This window comes from Vombatus ursinus, unplaced genomic scaffold, assembly GCF_900497805.2.
Source record: "Vombatus ursinus unplaced genomic scaffold, bare-nosed wombat genome assembly UNPS02014813.1, whole genome shotgun sequence".
NCBI lineage: Eukaryota > Metazoa > Chordata > Mammalia > Diprotodontia > Vombatidae > Vombatus > Vombatus ursinus.
Window position 1 is genome coordinate 28,543,940 of NW_020954591.1, and position 21,963 is coordinate 28,565,902.

At 38.4% G+C, this 21,963-nt stretch overlaps 1 protein-coding gene across 1 annotated transcript in view; it reads left to right on the plus strand.

Annotated features, from left to right (window-relative positions):
• Positions 1 to 21,963, plus strand: part of ZBTB44 (zinc finger and BTB domain containing 44) — a 115,546-nt gene that overhangs the window by 23,004 nt on the left and 70,579 nt on the right. Inside the window, exon 2 of the mRNA XM_027877671.1 lies at positions 14,504 to 14,633. The gene's annotated coding sequence lies outside the window, so the exon portion shown is untranslated. The remainder of the gene's footprint in view (positions 1 to 14,503; positions 14,634 to 21,963) is intronic.

The following is a 21,963-nucleotide window of genomic DNA, read 5'->3' on the forward strand; positions in this document are numbered from 1 at the left end:
ACTTTCTGATGATGCCAATGATGTTTTGTTGCTGCTGCTTACGATGATGCCGACTATGACAATGATATTGATGCATGCTCCCCACTGGTTGCTCATTTTGTTCTACCCATCATTCTAGGTCCCATTTAATGAATAGTAGCTCTTCACCTCAGAGAGCAGCATCCCAGGGAAGCCTCTTTGCTAAAGGCTGAGAAGAAAGCTCAAGACTAAGGTTCAGGACTGCTAGGGATCTGCCTAGCAATGAAGAATTTAAATTAGATCTGCCCCATGACTGTGCACTAGCCTTTCCCCCAGCTCCAAAAGGGAAAATCTCTCTCTGTTGCTGCTTCTTCCATAAGCTCAAAGCCTCAGTCTTAGTCTCAGCTTTTCTGGCTAGGGCAGGGGTGGGGAAAGTTAGAGGAGATGACCATTCCGTGAAGTAACAGACCCACTTTTAGAATCTATCCTCTGTTGGGGGAATCGCCTCAAAGTCTCGTTTTGTTTTTCCCCCACTGGAAATGAAAGCCTCTTTTATAGCTCCTTTGCCTGCATCTTGGGTATCTCCCTTTGTCATTATCTAAATAACGGCTACAAACAGAAGACATTCTGACTTTGCATAGCATCCTACGTTACTAGTGAAACACAAAGTTTCTGAAACAGGAGATAAGTAGGGCACTGCTAACTGATAGCTCTTTGCTTAGCATTCAAGGCCCTCTAGGACAGCTGTCACCCCCTTTACAGCTTCATTTCATGTCATTCACCCCCCTCACATTATTCTCTGTTCCCAGAACATATCACTCTCTTTCCCACCTCCATACCTTTGCCTGACACATAGTAAGTGCTTAATAATTGCCAGTTGACTGACTGAATGATTGACACTATGCCTAGACTTACCCACTCTTTTCCTGTTGAATACTTATCCATCCTTTAAAGCCCAACTCAATTTCCACTTCTTCCAGGAAGCATTCCCTACTCACCACCCTGCCTGTATTTGGTTCCAACTTTTCCCTTCAAATACCAAGTAATGCTTTGTTTTGTTTCTTTCTAATGAACTCATTGTGTAATGTTGTGAATTATCATTACCTATGTTGTTGTTCAGTCATTTTCAGTCATGTCCAACTGTTCGTGACACCCATTTGGGATTTTCTTGGCAAAGATACTAGAGTACTTTGCCATTTCCTTCTCCAGCTTATTTTATGGATGAGGAAACTGAGGTAAGCAGGGTTAAGTGACTTGCCCAGGGTCACAGAGCTAGTAAGTGTCTGAGGTCTGATCTGAACTCAGGTCTTCCTGAGATAGAGCTCAGTGCTCTATCCGCTGCACCATCTAGCAGCCGCCATAATTAGGTTTTGACATTCAGTCTCAGCCTCCTTTAGCATTCATCTCCAGTGAGTTTTAGGAATGTTAGGCGATAATAGGGTCTGCCCAGGAAGGATGCCTATGGCCTTGGTCAGAGATACTGCCTGGATTTGTTAGACGGCAAAAATCCACACCTACGTCTTCATGTACATTTCTAAGCAAAGGCTCTGACATGGAATTATAACCAAGGCTCTGCCTAAAATGTAGACAGTGAGGCTCCCTGCCTGGGAGGAGCAGCTGGTTTGTATCACAGAGAACAGCAATGTGAGCCATGAATTTTAAGTGGGAGACAAGGAGCCAGGCAGCAGACTTGCTGTTGGAAGTCTCTCTCCCAGCTTGGTGCCTCTTGCAACATATCCTCTACGGTGGGCTCCACCCAAAGCCTGCCATGTACGAGCAATCACCCACATCCCAGGGTACAGTATTTAGAACTAGAAAAGAGCCTTAGAGAGAGAAAGCATCTAACCCAACGCCCTCATTTTACTCAAAAAGTAACTGAGGCCCAAACAGGCTAAATAACTCTCCTAAAGTCACACAGGGACTCAACAGCAGAACCAGGCTTGGAACCTGGGTCCTCTGCCTTCTCATCCACTGCTCTTTCTCCTGTATGATGCTGCCCCCCTCCCCCACATCTTAGCTCATCAAAGACTGAGTTCCCCTAGAAACAGCCTTAGGCCTGTTTTAATCGCCCTCCTTAGGAATAAAAATACCAATATCACCAGGGTCTTGCTTCCTACTTTAACCCCTATTTCCTTCCCAACCCTGAGAAAATGTTGAGAAGCCCTAGTGTACTACAATAGTCACATCAACCTCTTGTTCAAAAACCTTCAATGGCTTCCCATTGCCTTAGCCTGGTACTCAAGGCCCTTTGCAATCTGGCTCTACCCTACCTTTCTAGGCTTAATTCTCACTACTCCTAAAGAGATGGTTCCTACCTTCCAACCACAACTACTCGTGTTCTGAAAACATACTTCTTGGGGGTCTTCTTTGTTCAGACCACTACCTACACTTAGATGTTCCCCCACTTTTGCCCCTCTCCTCTACTCAGTGCCACAATGCCAGTGTCTTATCCACTAACCCAATTTGTAAACTCCATGAATATTAACTTTGTACTCCCCTCGGGCCTGGCACAGTTCCATTTTTGATAAATGGTTCCATTTTATAAATACTATTGAATTGACCCCTAAACAACAATTAAGTATAGTCAGTGAATGATTTAGGATTGACTTGTTTTGAAGGTTAAAAACAGTCAAGCCTGTCTTTACTCTGAAAGGTAAATCAATCTCACTTGAGCTTTTAGGGATTCTGCTGGTCACCTTTTCTGTCCCATCCTGAGGGATCTAAGAATTTGCTGACGGAAAAGAATGGAGTGAGGATCTAACAGAGTCAGGACTTTTAAGCACCAGTCCTAGTAACAGAAAGAAAGTCAGGAACTAAGAAAGATCAGGTATAACTACACTCATATGCCTAAGAAAAGCAGAGCTAATTATCTAGAAGCAAATTGACCTCATGGATAAAGTACAGGACCACAAAGTCCAAAGACCTGAGTTTGAATCCTGCATTAGATACTCAGTGTTACCATGGATAAGTCATTTAACCTCTCACTGCATCAGTTTTCTCATCTGTAAAGGGGGAATAATGATAATAATAATGATGATATTTGTACTACGTCCCTCATAGGGCTGCTGTGTGGAAGAAATGTAAGTAATTATCATTTCGTCTGGCACATGACAAACTGGTCATTACCAGATAGTAGTACATGCCAAAAGTTAAACACCTTTTGATTTTGAGGTTTAAATATGTCTTAGCAAGTTCAGGACAAAAGTAAGAAGTCAGGGAGCTTAGTATTACCTGTATTAAAACAATATTACAGAGTAACAATTATCAGAAATATCTGAAGATGAGACAGGCGTTTCACCTCAAATGAGAGAAGTAGTAGAACATAGATGCACAATGATGGTACACATTACCAAACAAGGCCAATGTTTTGCTTAACTATCCTGGGGTGTATAGTAGTGAGCTAGGGGTTCTCAACCTTTTCTCAGGGTTGGGAAGGAAATAGGGGTTAAGGCAAGAAACAAGACCCAGCCCCTGGTGATATTGGTATTTTTATTCCTAAAGAGGTCAATTAAAACAGGGCTAAGGCTATTTATAGGAAAACTTGGTCTTTGATGAGCTAAGATGGTGGGGTGGGGCAGCACTGCATTGGAGAAAGAGCAGTGGATGAGAAGGCAGAGGACCCAAGTTCCAAGCCTGGTTCTGTGGAAGAGGGGGCAGGGCCACACTTACTCTGGAGTTAGGGAAGTGACAGTTATTTTTTAAATAATATCAATAAATATTTAAATAATATCAATAAAACATTGTTTAAATAAATTGTTTGCTCCTAGATTTAAAAAAAAACACACAAAAGTATATCAGAGGAATCCAGCATTTCTTAAACTGTGGGTCGTGACCCCATCATGACCCACAGTTTAAGAAGCCCTGGACTAGATAAGCAAGGACTAGAAATAAATAAATAAGCATAATAGTCTGGTGTTTGACAAATCGGGGAAGAGACTCGATTTGATAAGAACTGCTAGAGAAACTGGAAAGCAAATTGTCAAAAATTCATTAGACCTACATCTTTTATCATATATCACCAAAAAAACTCCAAATAAGTAAATAATGATCTAAATATAAAAAGTCACATCACTGAAAAAAAACTAGGAGAATATAAGGTTATATCTTTTACGACTGTAGACAAAGGAAAAAATCATAACTAGATAAAGAATAGAAGAAATTACATAAAAGAATAGATGATTTCTATTATATAAAATTGAAAAGGTGCTGTACAAATAAAAATTCATCCAGAATGGGTGAGGGGGCCAGATATAAATGGGGGGGAAGTCACTTAACCCCAATTTCCTCACACGCACACGCACACACACAAAATAAATAAATAAATATATATATATATATGAAATTCACACAAATCTTATAAGATTAAAGGTCATTCCCCCAAATGATTAATGGATATGAACAAAGAGTTTTCAAAAAAAGAAATAGAAGCTATCAATTGTTAACTGAAAAAAATGTTCAAAATCACTAATAATCAGATAAATGTAAATTAAAACAATATTCAGGTATTACTTCATACCAAAAGATAGGAAAAGCTATCAAAGATGGGGAAAAAATTAGAAAACTAATTATTAGATGGGATGTGGGAAAACAAACAAGCATTCATTCCTGTTGAACCTATGAATTGATTCAACTATTCTAGAAAACAATTTGGAATTATGCAAGAAAAATTACTAAATTGCTCATATTCTTTGACACAGATATTCTACTACTGGGAATATACCCCAAGTAGGTTAAAACTACCAAGAAAATATCAACTTGTAAAAATAATATCCATAACTACCACATTATTTATGATAACAGAAATGGCGGGGAGCAGGGGGGAAGGGGGCTAGAGGGGAAAGGAGAGAGATGACTAAACTGTGCATATTCTTTGAGTCCCAGGGGTGGAAAACCTGCGGCCTTGAGGCCACATGTGGACCTCTAGGTCCTCACTTCATTTGGATTCAGTTAAAGGGCCTCACCTGAGGACCTAGAGGGCCACATGTAGCCTCAAGCCCACAGGTGCCCTGGACAGTTTAGTAAATTTGGAGGCATAGTTCCAAGTTGGCTAAGATTCCTGTACCATAAGACATTATGAAAGGGACAGTTTTAGAGAAACACAGGAGGACTTGTATGAACTGATACTGAGTGAAGTGAGCAAAACCAGGACGACAATTTACACAATACCGACAGTATAAAGACAAACGGCTTTGAAAGACATAGGAATTCTGTTCAATGCAATGACCAGCCATGATTCCAGAAGACTGATGAATAAACATATTACCCACTTCCCAAAAGAGATGTGATAGACTCAAGATGCAGAATGTGACATATTTTGGAATGTGGCCGATTCAGGAATTTATTTTGCTTGACTATGCTTATTTGTTACAAAGATTTTCTTTTTTCTTTTCTGTTTCTTTTCTGTTACAAGGGGTGGAGTGGCAGGGAGAAAAATAAATGCTTGGTAATAGAAAAAGATAAAATTATTTTTAAAAAAGAAAGAGAAGAAAAGAAAAATGTGTACCCAAAAATCTGGGAATAGCTGAACAATACAAATCAAAAAATGACATAATAAGGAATGACAAATATGAACAACTTGAAAAATGTAAGAAGACTTGTATGGAGTAACGCAGAGTGAGGAAAGCAGAATCAAAAGAACATACACAATAATTACAACAATGTAAGTAAAGTTCATACTGAGAGGTATTGGGGCAATTAGGTGGCTCAATGGATAGAGGACTGGGCCTGGAGTGAGGAAGACTGAAGGTCAGATCCCTCACCTGAAACTATCAAAGCTGAAAGATAAACTTTTTTTGTTACTGATTTTGGGGGGAAGGAATATACTTTCTAGGATTGAGGTTATTTAAATATTTCCTAGGCAGGGCTTGTTGTGTTTTTTAAATATATTTTAAGAAATTTTAAATAAAAAAAAAGTTAAGTTCAGAACACTTTTTCTCCCTTTGTCTCTTTATAAAATGAATCTCTCACCTCTCCCCCTGCCACCCATTCCTTTCAGTTGTGTCACAGTGAAAGTTTGAAGTTTAGGGAGATTCTATGGTGGCACAGTGGACCTGGAGTCAGGAAGATATTTACTAGCTGTGTGACCCTGGGCAAGTCACTTAACACTGTTTGCCTCAGTTTCCTCATCTGTAAAATGAGCTGGAGAAGGAAATGGCCCATCCGGGGAGGGGGGTTCCTAGGGGGGAGTGGGAGGTAGTAGCTTCAGGTGAAATTGAGGGGCATTGAATAAAAATAAGGGGATGGTTGAAAGATAAGGAGAGAAGATAAGAAAATTTTGAAAAACTGTTCATACATGTTTCATCTATTGTGTAACACAATTAAAGTTGTAGTAATTACATTATTTTCCAAATAAACACACAAAATGCAAGTCATAATCAATCAGTGGTCAAGTCTTCCCACAGGTCTTAACAAGCAAGTGTTGGCAGGCCAGTGTGTGCACATTGTCAGTAAGTCCAGCATGCATTGGCAGGAGTATGTGCATTTAATGACTTGTTTACAACATAATACTATAAGGATTATGATGCAATATTGCATCATCGAAATTTCAATGCAGGAAAAAACCCACAAGTTTATAATAAATTATTAAACTTAAGATGTCATTCAAAAAAAAATTTATATATTTTTGAAATGATGCAAATTCAAAAAAAAAACATTAAAGGGTTAGAAAGTAGACATCCAGAGGGGCACTGAGTAATTTTTTTTAAAAAGGGGGCAGTAGGCCAAATAAGTTTGGGAACCTCTGTTCTAGTCCATGGCTTCTGACCTACTCCAGTTCCTTTCCAGTACCCTATGGTTCTTCTCTAGTTGAGTATAAGGAGCAAAGTAAAGAACAAGATCACTAGGGGATATTGCAGCTGTTTTAGGCATAACAGATAGAGGTATGAAATGAATTGGGGAGCCTCTTTGGATATTATTAGAGACTTGGAGAACTCTGGTGCCAGTGAGCCCATGCTTCTCACTGATATACTCTTCTACCTGGCTATTCTGACTTTGTTCAAGACCCTGACAACAGCTGGAAATTATTCCCAAGTAAATAGCAAAAACAAGCCCCTTCCAGCATCTAAGTACAGCTATCCCATGATGTCAGGGACAGCTACTGATATAATTTACTACTTGGACTCAACCTCTTTTCATAACCTCATCTGTCTACTATCATCCAGCAGCTTCAGGGATTTCTGAGTTCCTCAATAATAGAATGTTATTCTTTCCAATCAAGTTAATTTAAAAATGGGACCAATCTCATAGCAATTTCTAGGTGCTTTATAGTGCGAAGTTATTTTGCTCCTGTGATTCTCCATCAATGGACAAATATCACTATTCAGTGCATATGCTAAGTTCTACAAACCCTTGTCTTCAGTGCCAAGCCCAGCCCAAACTGCAAACTAGGTGAAATTTGTCTTAAGTGCCCTTCATTTCTCCCTCTCAATGTCCATATTGTACCACACTACCCAGCTGCAGTTCAGTAACCTCATACTGACCCCCTGGCTGCCCAGAGCCCTTCACTATGGCACCAAAACCATTCTTTGTGATCTACCACCAATTCTCTACTTTGTTCCATCAGAGCCTACCCAAAGCTAACCATGGTTAGAAAAGACCAATAAAAGAGCTCACTATAAAACATTTATGTATTACTTATCCCTACTAGAGGGCTTGCACTGACTCAAAAGAATGTTTCCAGGTCTAAATCCATGGCCCTATGATCACCATAGAATTTCAGGCATCAGAAGCAGACCTGTGAAAGAAGCATTTTAGGGCAAAGCAGTCTTTCCTAATGCCCTACAAATCATACCACTCATGTGCCTATCTAAGAGTAATAACTTGTGCATACAGTAATTTATGGTTACTAAGTTTGTGACACATTTGATACTCATGGCCTGTAAGCAGTCCAAAGCAGCTGCTTCCCTTAAACCTAAAAAAAGACAATATGTCATTGTACTAATTTCTAGTAAGGGCGTACGTTATCTGAGTTACTCACCAGGCGGTACTCAACTTGAGCCACCAGCCCAGTAGTAAGCAGTGTCATCAGAGAGTGTGGGATGCATGTGTGGGATGACATTCCTGAACAAAAAAAAAAAAATGTAATATCCCCACTGGCCACCAGAGGACACTCAGCCTAAAGATGCCCAGACTGCTCACCCCACTACCGTGTCCTACACGTCTTATACTTCGGATTTAGAATTATGCTAAGGAAGAAAATGGATTATTCAGAATGTAAAGATATATAATCTATGGTCAAGAGATAGCTCTAGAGACCTCAAAGTCTCCTCTCTCTGGTCATGATTCCCCTCACATCTACTGAACTCAGATACTAGGCTGATTGGTTGGTTGTTGTCGTTTGCTTTCCAAGAGGACCAAAATGACATCACTGAGCTAGAGTCAAGTTTCAGTGTGTCCCACTGTGGCTGATCAGATCAATACGAGATCAGAATGTTCCACCACAGGTCAGGCACAAATAGTCCATGTTCACATTTTGGATAGACTCTCTAAATTTGCACATCTTGCATTTCTTTTGAGCTTCAATTCTGCTTTGCTCATACAGCACCTTTTCTGATGTGGGCACGCCACGCTGAGCAGCCCTGTGCCAGTGTCTCCCATGTCACACAATCAATTCCAAAGTTCTTAAGAGAGACCTTGAGAGTATCCTTGTATCACTTCTTCTGACCACCAGATGAATGCTTGCCCTGTGTGAGTTCTCCATAAAATAGTCTTTTTGGCAAGCATACATTTTGCATTTGAACAATGTGGCCATCCCATTGGAGTTTCGCTCTCTGAAATAAAGTTTGAATGGTTGGCAGATTAGTTCGAGAAAGGACCTCAGTGTCTGTTATCTTATCCTGCCAGGTGATCTTCAGAATCTTCCTAAAACAATTCAAATAGAAGCAATTTAGTTTCCTGGAATGGCTCTGGTATACTGTCCAGGTTTCACAGGCATACAACAATGAGGTCAGCACAACGGCTCTCATATAGTATATTGAGTATAACAAAAATAGAAAGAAAATAGGTTAAATGCTCCTATATGGAACCATCTTCCTATAACCATCTCATAAACCTCCTCCCACTTGCCCTCCTTGATCTCAGATGGCAGGATAAAATTCCCAAATCTTGTACCCACAGCTTATGGAAAGAAATAAGAGAGAACTTTGTGCACATCCAGATCCCATTTCTAGATAACAGACAATGGCAATGAAAATCAGGAGGGGATGAACATTGGAAATCAGTCTACCTAGAATCATAATAGCCAGCAGTCTTGGCATTCAGGATCCCCTCTTGCCCTAGCTTACACTTCCATACTAGCTCTAGGCTCAGAAGGAACCTCGTCGGCCCTGGTCTCCATCAGGCACAATCACCACATGATAGGTTGCAACAGTCAGTCTCTGTTGTCTGGTCTTTGTCATAGAATATAAGCAGTCCCGATCCAACAGCAGCTGCTGCTAGCCTACAGATATCCTCAGGGTTGTCAGAGAGTCCGACTAGCAGAATAAAGGAAAAGCAGCCAACCCTAAAGGCCAGGGCACAGATTTCATGCCCCTTTACCCTGTCTTATGGCTCCTTACCTGTCACAAGCTAGAAAGTAGATCCAAAAATAAGGGGGGGAGGGGTTGCAGGTTAGACTAATATCTCATACCATATGCCACAATAAATTTCAAATAATACTCTTTAAAGAAAGTCACATCACAAAAAAAAAAATCAAGGAAATGGAAGGCTATATTAGCACTTCCTGATACTCCTGGTGACAGAAGAAAAGAAGGGCAATCAGTTTCTCTTGCATGACAAGATTATTGGAAATTGCTTTGTCAATCTCTCCCCAAATCACCATTTCCCCAGTTGCAAAGGAATATAATAATTTAGGCAGATAAAATGACAAGGTTTGAGGGTAAGTTATAAGTACTTTTCATATACATGTCCAACCAATGACACATTTAGTCAGTCAATAAACAGTTATTAAATACCTACTATGTACCAGGCACTGTGCTAAGCACTGGTGATACAAAGAATGGCAAAAGATAGTCCCTGCCCTCAAGGAGCCTAAAATCTAATGGGAGAAGATAACACATAAAAAGAAACCAAAAAAAAAGGAGCGAAAGGGAGGGTAGCAGACAGGGACATGATGAAGTCCTACAGTCTAATGGAAAGATGCCCATTTACCACCCTGTCCAATCAGCAGGAGGGAGGGGCACTAGGGGCAGAGGATACCAAGGTGTGAGTTTCAGAGTTGATGTGATCTTGCAGGATGATGGGTTTCTGGAGATCATAACAAGTCCAGGAGAGCATTCAGTTGGGAAATGATGAGATAACTGTCTTCAGTGCCCTTCTTAATTGGCGGATCTGGGAGGAGCTCTCATTTATTAAAAGCCTTCCCTCTGACATTGCCACCACTCCAGTACAGGCCTTCATCACCTCATACCTTGATTACTGCAATAGCCTGGCACATAGACCCACTACTGGTGGATCTGCCTGCCTCAAGTCTCTCCCCATGCCAATCCATCTTCCATTCTGCTGCCATGGTGATTTTCCTAAAATGCAGGTCTAACCATGTCACCCTCCTATTCAATAAACTCCAGTGGCTCCCTATTGCCTCCAAGAGCAAATACAAAATGCCTTGTTTGGCATTCAAAGACCTTCATAAATATCCTAGCGCCCTCCTACCTGTCCAGTCCTCTAACACCTTACTCCCCAACACATACTCCTCCATCCAGTGATACTAGCCTCCTGGCTACTCCACAAATAAGACACCCTATCTCTTTGCTCCTAGCATTCTTTCTGGCATCCCCCCATACCTGAAACTCTCTCCCTGCTCCACTTGGACTACTGATCTCCCCAGCTTCTTTTAAGTCCTAAGCAAAATCCCACCTTCTACAGGAAGCCTTCTCTAACCCCTCTTAATGCCAGTGCTTTCCCCCCTTTTAATTATTTCTTATTTATCCTGTACATAGCTTGCTTTATATATATTTGTTGGTATGCTGCCTCCCCCATTAGATTGTAAGCTCCATGAGAGCAGTGACTGTCTTTTGCTTCTTTCTGTATCTCCAAAACTTATCACAGTGCCCAGCACATAGTAGGCACTTAATGTTTATTAAATTGAGTTGAATTTTCAAATGAGGAAAGAAAGGTTAAGAGACTTGATCAAGGTCACACAGATAGTGATACCAAATAAAATTCATAGATCGACTTCAGATCTTCTGACTCAAAGTCCATTGTTCTTTCTCAAGCATCACACTCCTCTCTGCCTACCATAAACTTAGCCCTGTTAGCTCTGTGGACTCGTGGTTCAACATGGCCACAATGAAAAGAATAGGCTTTCCTAATTGGTTTCATTTTATAGCAGAGAAAAGAATTCTTGGGTCTAGAGCTATTTTTCTCAGCTCTTTTTAGAAATTATTTCTCCTTCTTCAACCCTTTATTTTTGCCTTTTATGAAGTGTAATATTCAATTTTTGTTTCAGGGTATAGTGGAACATGTACTGTACTTGAAGCTAGAAGTTGCTGTTGTTACATTGTTTCAGCCACGTCCAACTCTTTGTGACCCTTTTTGGGATTTTCTTGGCAATGATACCAGAGTGGTTTGCCATTTTCTTCTCCAGTTCATTTGACAGATGAGATAACTGAGGCAAACAGGGTCAAGCAGGTGCCCACAGCTAGTAAGTGTCTGAGGCTGGATTTGAATTCAGGTCTTTCTGACTCCAGACCTGGTGCTGTATCTACTTTACCATCTAGCTGTCCTTGAAGCTAGAAGACATGGCTATAAAGTGAAACTCTTCTATTTATTTTGCAATCTTGGGAAAATCACTTCCCTTCTATGCCTTGGTTTCCTCAACTGTAAAATGGGAATGATAATACTTGTAGTACCTACTTTGAATAGCTGCTGTCAAGATCAAATAAGTTAATTGATTTAGTTTGATTATACTCATTTGTTATAGGGAGGGCTTTTATTTGGGCAGGGAAGTAGTAATAATGACATTTTTACAAAGGAGAAAAGTGTCAATGAAATACTTTTGAAATACAAAAAAAAAAATCAAAAAGCAGTTCAGAAGGGGAAACAAACATGTAAAGGCCATGTTAGCACTATGTTATTGAACTGAATACATACTTAAAAAGAAAGCTGTCCACATTAGAGATTCATAATTTAATTTATAATCTACTATGAGCAAGGCACATTGCTAGGAACCAAAGAGGTAAATACAAGGAAGGACACGATCCCTATAAAATGTCCTTGATTGTTGCTTGTTAAGTTCATAATAAAAAAAAAAGAAAAAATTTTTTAAAAGATCAAATACAATTATGTGTATGAAAGTGCTTTAAATTATAACATGCAATATAAAGGTCAACTATTGTTAGTTATATACTTAAGTACATATGTTATCTAACTACTAGACTACAGGCACCCCAAAAGCAGGACTGTGTCTTATTTACCCTGGTCATTCCTTCAGTGACTCTCATGCTGTGTATATATGTTGATATTTGGATGAATCCTCAATCTCACTGATATGTATATTCCCTTCAGCAATGCAGATCATAATCCTTCCACACTTTATCTTTCTGTACAATCTTTGCTCATGTCTTTGTTCATGTCATGTTCATGTCACCCAATTCCCAATCAAAGGTCGGGTTCGGCAAATTTCATTTAAATGGCAGGTGCTTGAAAATTATTTGATGAATCAATAAATTAATGTTAATTATTGCCTAATGCTCATTGTCCTTCCTATTGCTAAAGAAATTCATTAATCTGGTCTACTTTTACTCCTTATTTCTTCTTATTCTTGGATTAACGATTTCTTCTTACAATATAAAGTAGACTTTTCTCTCTCCTACCACTAATGACATGGATTCATTATTCTGGAAAGTTTGGCTCCATCTAGAGAGTCCCTAAGGTACTGGGTCAGATCATCTGAAGAAAAGGGAAAGTTAAGGGTCTAGTTGACTTATGGCATTCCCTCTCAGAACCTCAATAAAAGATGCTCAGTTGGTAATTTACTCCCACAACTAACCTCATATTTAGACTCCAGATCTTCTGATACCTTATTTGAAATGGATGTAAATATGGCTTCCTTTCAATAATCTAAATGAATAGAAATTCTTGGAGGGCAGGAACTGGTTTTTTGGGTTTTGTTTTTTTGGGAGGTTTTTTGGTCTTTATAACTTCAGTGCCCAGCACAGTGCTTACCACATAATAGGTGCTTAATAAATGCTTGCTGCTTGCTTAATTAAATTAATTGATTCAGTATTCAGACGATATGCATTTAAGTGCCTACTGTGAGCAATGCATTATGCTAAACACTAGAGGGTTTACAAAGATGAGTAAATTACTGGTTATATATTCCCTCAAGAAACCTATAATCTAGTAGAAGTGGTGATATACACAATAAATATAATACTGCTTCTCATAACACAAAATAGAGTATGATAACTAAATGAGAGGTATAAATAAACAATGCAAGAGGAAAAAGGAATGATGGATGGAGTAAGTTCCTAGAAAAGAAAAATCAAACCAAGGACGAAAGTGGAAAGCACTGGACATCTTCCCCTGTCATTGGAGGAAAGGAGGATAAGTGAAGGGGTAAAGAGAGACATTTCGGGGTGAGGAAGAGGGAAATTGAGAGAGCTTACAGCTTCTCAGTAAAGTTTCTGCCTTAGTGTGTAGGCAAAAAATATCTTGTTATTTCTTTCTAGATACACAAGTACCATACTTCCTTTTTCAGAAAGTTTTCCTTGAACCAACCCAACTCAACAAATCTTTATTAATAGCACCTACCTCATAGTGTTGTTGTGAGGATCAAACAAAGTAATATCTATAGAGTGCTCAGCACAGTGCCTGGCACATTGTAGGCACTCTTTAAATGCTTATTCCTGTCTCTTCCCTTCAAAAGAACTTACATCTACTAGAGAAATACAGCGTGTACACAGTAAGGACATATAGTGTAAGTTGGGGAGGTCAGAAGCACTAAGAGAATCAGCAAAGGTGTCTCTTAGGCAGCTATCCATGGGCAAAATAGCAGAAATTGTCCTTGGAACTTTCTGTCACCCAGGAACTGGTCCCTTCTTACCACAATCAGTCCCTTCTTTTTCTCTTTTCCGCTGGGTATTAGCTGATAATGATGAATGGTCCAGACAAATTGGACTAGTTTAGGGTCTACCTAAACTGGTCTTATTATTCCTCACACGTGACCCTCCATCACCTACCTCTGTAGTTTTTCACAAGTTATTCCCAACCCTGGTATGCATTCCCTTTTCACCTCTACCTCTTAGAATACCTAGTTTCCTTCAAGATTCAGCTCAAAAAACACTTTCTTCAGGAAGACTTTAGATATTATCATAGTTGCTGTATCTTCCTCAAAAATTAAAAAAAACAACCCACCTTCTCTCCATTTTATATACTTATATATGAACATATTGTCTCACATATGAACATATTAGGCACCAAAACAACACAGGCTTCTTGAAGGTAGGGTGGGTCACTTATGTCTTTGTATCTCCAATGCCTAGCCTACTGCCTAGCACATATAATGAACACTTACTAATTGATTGACTGAATGTCTCCTGCTTCCTAGGTGCATTTGTATTTCAGTGGGGACTCATGCACTGGAAAAGCTTTCCAAAATTAAAGAATGAGTTTCTGATGGAGGAATTTCAGACACAATGAGTGAATGATAACGAGTGGGGGAGATATATCAATGCAAGGTAAGTTTCCAGGCATTCCTCAGTAGCGTAGTGGAAAGAGGACTGAATTTGGAATAAAAGAACCTGAGTTCAAATTCAGACTCTGCTATATCCTTATTACCTGTGTAAGGCACTTAATGATAATTGATTGATATGACTTTGAGTACAATCAATAATGATAATCATCAATAAACATCTATTAAGCACCCACTATGTGCCAAGCATTGTGCTTGGGATGCAAAAGGGGAGGGGGGAGAGGGAATTCAAAAACCGTGAAGCCAGAGAAGCCAAGGCTGCTTCCAGCAGCCAAGTGAAAATGAGATGTGGTCTTGCCCCCTTCCTTAAATGGAGGTACAGGAGTTTATGGCTCCACCTTCCAATCAGAGCGTCAGAGAGCACTGATAAGGATCTGCAAGATGATCAGATTTTCCATTGGGGAACACCATTTAACTTCTTTGAATTTCAGTCTCCTTTGTCTTCGGGAGTTAGACCAGATGAGTAAGGCAGCTAGGTGGCACAGTGGCTAGAGTACAGGGCCTGGAGTTAGGAAGACTCATCTTTCTGAGTTCAAATAGCTGTGTGACCCTGGGCAAGTCACTTAACCCTGTTTGCTTCAACTTTCTCATCTGTAAAAATGAGCTGGAGAAGGAAATGTCAAACCACTCCAGTATCATTGCCAAGACATGACTGAAAAACAACTAAAAAAATAGGAGAAAGTACACCAGACCTGAAAATTAAGCTAGACTTGAATTGAAACATACCTCTGACACTAGCTGTGTGGCCCTAGGTAAGTCCCACTTCTCTGATCCTCAGTTTCCTCATTTATAAAACAGATATATTTCAACTACTCACACTTCACAAGGTTGTTTTGAGGGAAGTATTAAAGAAATATGAGCTTTACTATTAATGTTGTCCCTAATCAAAATGTACGGTTTTTTTCTATAGCTCCTTGCCTTTTCTGCTTAAATTTTGTCTGCCGAACAATTTTATCTTGTTCCTGTTCTAAAGCTGAAACAAAACTTCCTGCCTACAATCTGAATTACCCTTGGAATCATCCCCACTGAGTTAATAATTAAAGTTTCCATCATAGAGTCGCTATGGGAACATTTGCTTATTTTACCTATGTATTGGATTATAGTGACACAAAAGCCTTTGGGTACAGATAGTTAAGTGCCTGGCAAAGAAAGGCATATGTATTGTAATGGCCCAAAGACAGGTCACAACTAGTCTGTGAAGGAAGAGTTGAGGCAGGAGAAATGAAAGAAACTTACCCTGCCCCATGCCAAGTACAAACAAGACAAGCTCAAGGCTCACAGTCATTTGTCGTTATATCCCCCAGGCTACGGTGCTTTGCACATATTAAGGGCCCAACAAATATTGGTTGATTGCTTGACTAAGTTAGAAGTAGAGAATAGGAAGACCGGACTAAAGGGTAAGGGAGATAAATAGGAAATGCGTACTTTAAAATTGCAATGGGAAGAAAAGAAAGAATGTAGTAAAAGGATAATTAAGAAAGAAAAAGCCGGGAGGGGAGGAAGAGAGAACTACTCATTTTACCTTTATTTTTATTCGGGGTCACTGTTATCAGTCTTGAATTGTAAAATCTCTGGGAGTAAAGAAATTTTGTCTGCATTTCAATTAGCACAGTACAATGCATATAAATAATAAGTAGCATTTGTATAGTGCTTTACTGCATATTAAAAGTGAAGAAATCAAAATGGAAAGAGGTTAAGTGACCTGCCAGGATTACACAGCTAATAAGTGTCTTGGGAAGGATTTGAACTCAGGTCTTCCTGACTCTAATTCTATCACTCTACCCACTGCCACCTAGCTGCCCCTACAATTCAATTAAATTCACTTCAACAAATATTTACTGAGAACATAATAAGGATGGGATCTAGACTTCAAAAAGGAAAAACCCTGGACTTTCCCTTGTGGTCAAATCTCTGGCTGGGGGTCTGAGGCTATAATCTCATCAACTGGCCTTTTGTTATTGCCTTCACCCAACCTCCCAACTCTTTGTTACCCTTAACTTATCCTAGCCCTCCATTGTTTTACCTCCCTATGGCCCCAGGCCACTTCCCACCCTTAATCCCACTGCTCAGATTCTTACAATCTAGCTAATGCTCAGATTCTTAAAATCAAGCCAATAGCTCACTAATGTTCAGACTCCTTAAGAGTCTAAGGATCCATGCACTTATCAATATAGATATTCCCATCATTGATATAGATTAAAACTCATCCTATGCAAGTTTCATCCTATCTCTCCAGAGGCCCTCCTCTGGATTTCTTTATGTTTCATGGGTGGGGAGTACAATATATAGGCTGCCTGTCAGTTATCCCTCACTCTAGATACATGAGTAACCTACAACTCCTTTTCATTAATTAGATATTTCCTTGATCCAACTAAATCCAAGAAGGTACGGCCCTAAGTGCTGGGGTCCCAAAGCCAAACCCAAAAAAAAGTTGTCCTCAACCTCCGGGGAACTAAAGTTCTACTGGAGAGATGTGGTCTGTATACAGTAAATATAGTCAACAACTAGGAATCAGTGAAGGGGAGCTTCCTGCTTTCAAGTTATCCTTAGTAACATGAAATGGGCTATTTACACCCATCAGGGTCTCTTACAAAGATGTAAATGACAGTTGCCTTCTGCATGCCGCCTCCCTGGTGAGAAGACCTTAGATCACTCGGGAGGGCTTTGTGCCTTCCATCTCTGGCTAGGTATAGTGATTCTGTGCCCTGAGGGAAGGCTTCAAGAGGCGAGGTGAACTGTTTTCACTTCCTGTAGTTGCCTTATAACCAGTCTCTTCCTCAGGTGAGATGACCTCAGACTGCAGGGCAGGAGAGGGTCCTGTGCCTTCCACCTTCTGCTGGGCTCAGCATGTGTCCTGAGAGAAGACTATAATCTCCTCTTTCATGACTTTCACAGAATGGAGGGAAATACACAATTAAAGATCATAATTGTAAATGTGAATGGGATGAACTCACTCATAAAAAGAACAGGATATCATAAGGGATTAGAAAGCAGAATCTTACAATATCATACTTAGAAACAAATTTGAAATATAAAGATTTATGTAGGGTTAAAAATGAAGGGCTAAAGAAGAATCCATTATGTTTCAGGTGAACTCAAAAAGTCAGGGGCAGCAAATTATGATTTTAGGCAAGGCTACAGTAAAGGAAGTCATGATAAAAACTGATAAGCAGGGAAACCATTGAGGTTCAGGAGTGCTGGGACCCCAAAATCACAATACGCAGGTCCTGCCCAAAAAAATTCGACACAAGCCTTCTTTCAGTCAAAGACAAGGTTTATTAGAACATCCATCATTTTAGGCAGACTCTTAAGAACATTAGTGAGCTATTGGCTAGATTTTAGGAATCTGAGGATTTTAATGGAGACAAGATGGACCTTATATACAGAAAGACTAGGGGAGGGATCTAGAAGTGGCCAAGTAGTCTATGAGGTAATAGAACTCCAGGGGTGGTCAAAGGAGAATGGAGCCTAGATAGGATTAAGGGTGGGAAGTGGCTGGGGGACATAGGGAGCTCTAGGTAGGTTAAGGGTAACAGAGAATTGGGAGATTGGGTGTAGCCACAATGAAAGGCCAGTTGAAGGATTATAGCCTCAGGGGAATGCCAGAGATTTGGCCACTTGGAAAAGTCCAGGGTTTTTCCTTTTTGGGTTCTAGACCCCATCCTCATCAAAACCACATTATGTTTCAAGGCATCATAGATCAGTGGTATCAAACTCAAATAGAAACTGAGGACACTAATCCATGCTTTGAAGATCCCTGTAGGCTACATATTGATTTAGTTTTTAAATGTAATTATTATCTATGTTTTAATGTATTTTCATTTTTATTTATTTTGTTAAATATTTCTCAATTACATTTTAATCTGGTTTGGGCTATACTTAGGAGTATTGTAGACCCCATGCAGCCTGAGGGCCATGTGTTTAACACCCTTGCCATAGATATAAATCAACATCAATATTTTATATGTATGTACTAAAAAGCATAGCATCTAAATACTTAAAAGAAAAATGAATCAGATTTCAAGAAGAAATAGTCAGTTAAACTATAACAGTAGAAGACTTCTAGGCATGTCTTTCAGACTCACACATATCTAATAACAAAAAAGGTAGGGACCTAAATAGAACTTTTTTAAAATTAGAGATGATAAATCTCTAGGGATCACTAAATAGAAAGAAGTTTACATATTTCTCAGTCATGCATGATACCTTTGCAAAAACTGCCCATATATATTTGTGAGGTATAAAAACTTCATAAATAAATGCAGGAAAGCATAAATATTAAACATATCTTGTACTGACCACAACGCAATAAAAAATATCCTTAATAATGGGCCTTTGAAAAATGAATTGAAATTTAATTAAGGAGTAAATAGCTTAATACTAAAGAATTGCTAAGTCAAAGAATAAATTATAGAAACACTAAAAAATTTCATCAAAGAAAATGACTATGAGACAACATACCAACATAACAAAAATAGCAATACTACTTAAATTAATTTACTTATTCAGTGTCATACCAATCAAACTAGCAAAGATCCATTTTACGGAGGTGGCAAAAATAATAATGAAATTCACTTGGAGGAACAAAAGGTCAAGAATATCAAGGGAAATAATGGGAAAAAAAAGTGGAAAAAAAGACCTACAAGTATCAGATCTCAAATTATATTACAAAGCAGTAATCTTCATAATTATTTTGTATTGGCTAAAAAATAGAGCTTGATCTATTATCTGTCTATAATCTTGAACAGATTAGGCATACAACATACCAAAGCAAATAAAACTGGCAGCAAAGACCCTGGCTACTTGGGCTGGAATCCACGATTTGACAAAAATTACTGAAAAAACTGGAAAACATTCTGGCAGAAATGAAGTAGAGACCACCATCTCACACAATGTAGCAAGATTAGCTCCAAATGGATATGTGACTTTGTCATAAAGGAAACATTAAAAAAAATTTGAGGAGTAAGGAAGAAATTACCTTTCAGACTGTTGGATATGGGAAGAATTTGTGAGTAAATAAGGGGTAGAAAGAATCAGGACAAAATAGATAATTTTGGACATACAAAATTTAAATTTTTTGCACAAACAAAACCAAAGTAGTCCAAATTAGAAGGAAAACAAGTAACTGGAAGGGGGGAAAAAGTTTCTCATTTCCATGATTTATACATAACTGATTCAAATTTATAAGAATAAAAGCCATCCCTCAATTGATAAATTAGCAAAAGAAATGGACAGGTAGTTTTCTAAGAAAAAAATCAAAGCTATCAGTAACCATATGAAAAAATTTTCCAAATCACTAAGAATTAGAAAAATAAAAATTAAAGCAACTCTGAGGATCTACCTCACACTCATCAGATTTGCAAAGTGGACAAAAAACAGAAAATAATAAATGTTGGAAGAGCGTAAGGAAAACAGGCACATTAATACATTGTTGTGAATTGGTCCAACCATTCTGCAAAGTAATTTGAAGTTATACTCCAAAATTTACCAAAATGTGCATACCCTTTGACCAAACAATATATTACTAGGCATATATCTCAAATAAGTTAAAAAAAAGAGGAAAAAAATACCTGTGTATAAAAAATATTTGTAGCAGTTCTTTTTATGCTTGTAAAGAACTGGAAATTAAGGGGGTAGCCATCAATTGGGGAATGTCTAAAAATACCATGGTATATAAATGTAATGGGATACTACTGTGCTGTAAAACATGATGAAAGGGATCATTTCAGATTTCAAACATAAGGAGACTTACATGAACTGACATAAAATGATGTGAACAGAACTAGGAGAACAATTTATAGAATAACAATATTGTACAGGCATACCTCAGAGATATTGCAGGTTGGGTTCCAGACCACCACAATAAGTAAATATCTCAATAAAGCAAGTCATATGAATTTTTTGGTTTCCCAGTGTATATGAAAGTTATGTTTATACCACACAGTATTCTATTAAGTGCGCAACAATAGTTAAACAATAGCTAAAAAAGTATATACTTTCATTAAAAAAATACTTTACTCCTAATAAATGCTAACCATCATCTAAGCCTTCATCAAGTCATAATCTTTTTGCTGGTGGAAGGTCTTGCCTCAATACTGATGGCTGCTGAGAAAAAAAAGAAAAGAAAGAGAGTTATTGAGGTATCCATTTTTAGAATGCAGAGAAGAGAATAGATATAACATCAGAAAGAAGCATAGACAAGCAGGACAAATTTGAAAGCTATAGGTTGGATTTATAATATCTTGTCAGGTTGAAATTAATGTGGAGATAATCCTTTAAAATAATAGAGTTTAGGGGCAGCTAGATGGCACAGTGGATAGAATACCAGCCTTGGAGTCAGGAGGACCTGAGTTCAAATATGACCTCAGACATATAACACTTACTATCCATGAGACTGGGGGCAAGTCACTTAACCCCAATTACCTCACCAAAAATAATAATAATAATGATAAAATAAAATAATTGAGTTTAGAGGAAAATAGGAACTTCCAGAATACATATATACACATATAGGTAATCTGCTTAAGACTACAAAGGAGACACAGTATAACAGATTTTACCTAGTCAAGACTATTCATTTACCTTATACTATTCTAAATAAAGCTTGTAGAATCAGAGGAATTTATTGGCAATATCATTCATAACACAGAGAATAATAAGAATTTGTATATAACACCACTGAAGCTTGAAGAATAGTGGAAACTTGTACATCACCTGCAGAGTAATAGGAATTTATACACAATGTCCTTCCAAAGATGTACTTCATTCCCCCAAAATGTTTTCAGTATGTCTCCGAAAGTATTATGAATATTGTTAACCCTTTATCATGTTTCTCTCACAACTTAAAATTTAAAGCAAATTGCACATAATAGAGATCTGCAGTTTTATGTACAATCCTCTTTTTCTGTTCTACTATCTATATGGAAACACTCATTTTATTTGACATTTCTTTCCAATAAAAATAAAATTTTTAAAAATAAGCATCAATTAAGTGCTTACTATTGTACTGTGGACTCACAGGCAAAAATAGATGAACAGACTATGATGTTTTTAAGTACAAGGAATACATTTTGCATTTTGTATTAATATGCTCTCTCACAGCCTAATGTCTACAAAGTCAACTAATTTAAATTCAACATTTTACTAGGCACCTTTCTTATCATGTAATGTTCCTTTCCATCTACTTTATAACGTGTCTGGTTTGCACATATTTATTCACACATTGCCTCCTCAATTAAAATGTAAGTTTCTGGAGGGAGTCAAGTGAATGTTCTTTACCTTTCTTTATATTCCAACACTTAGCACAGTACCTGGCA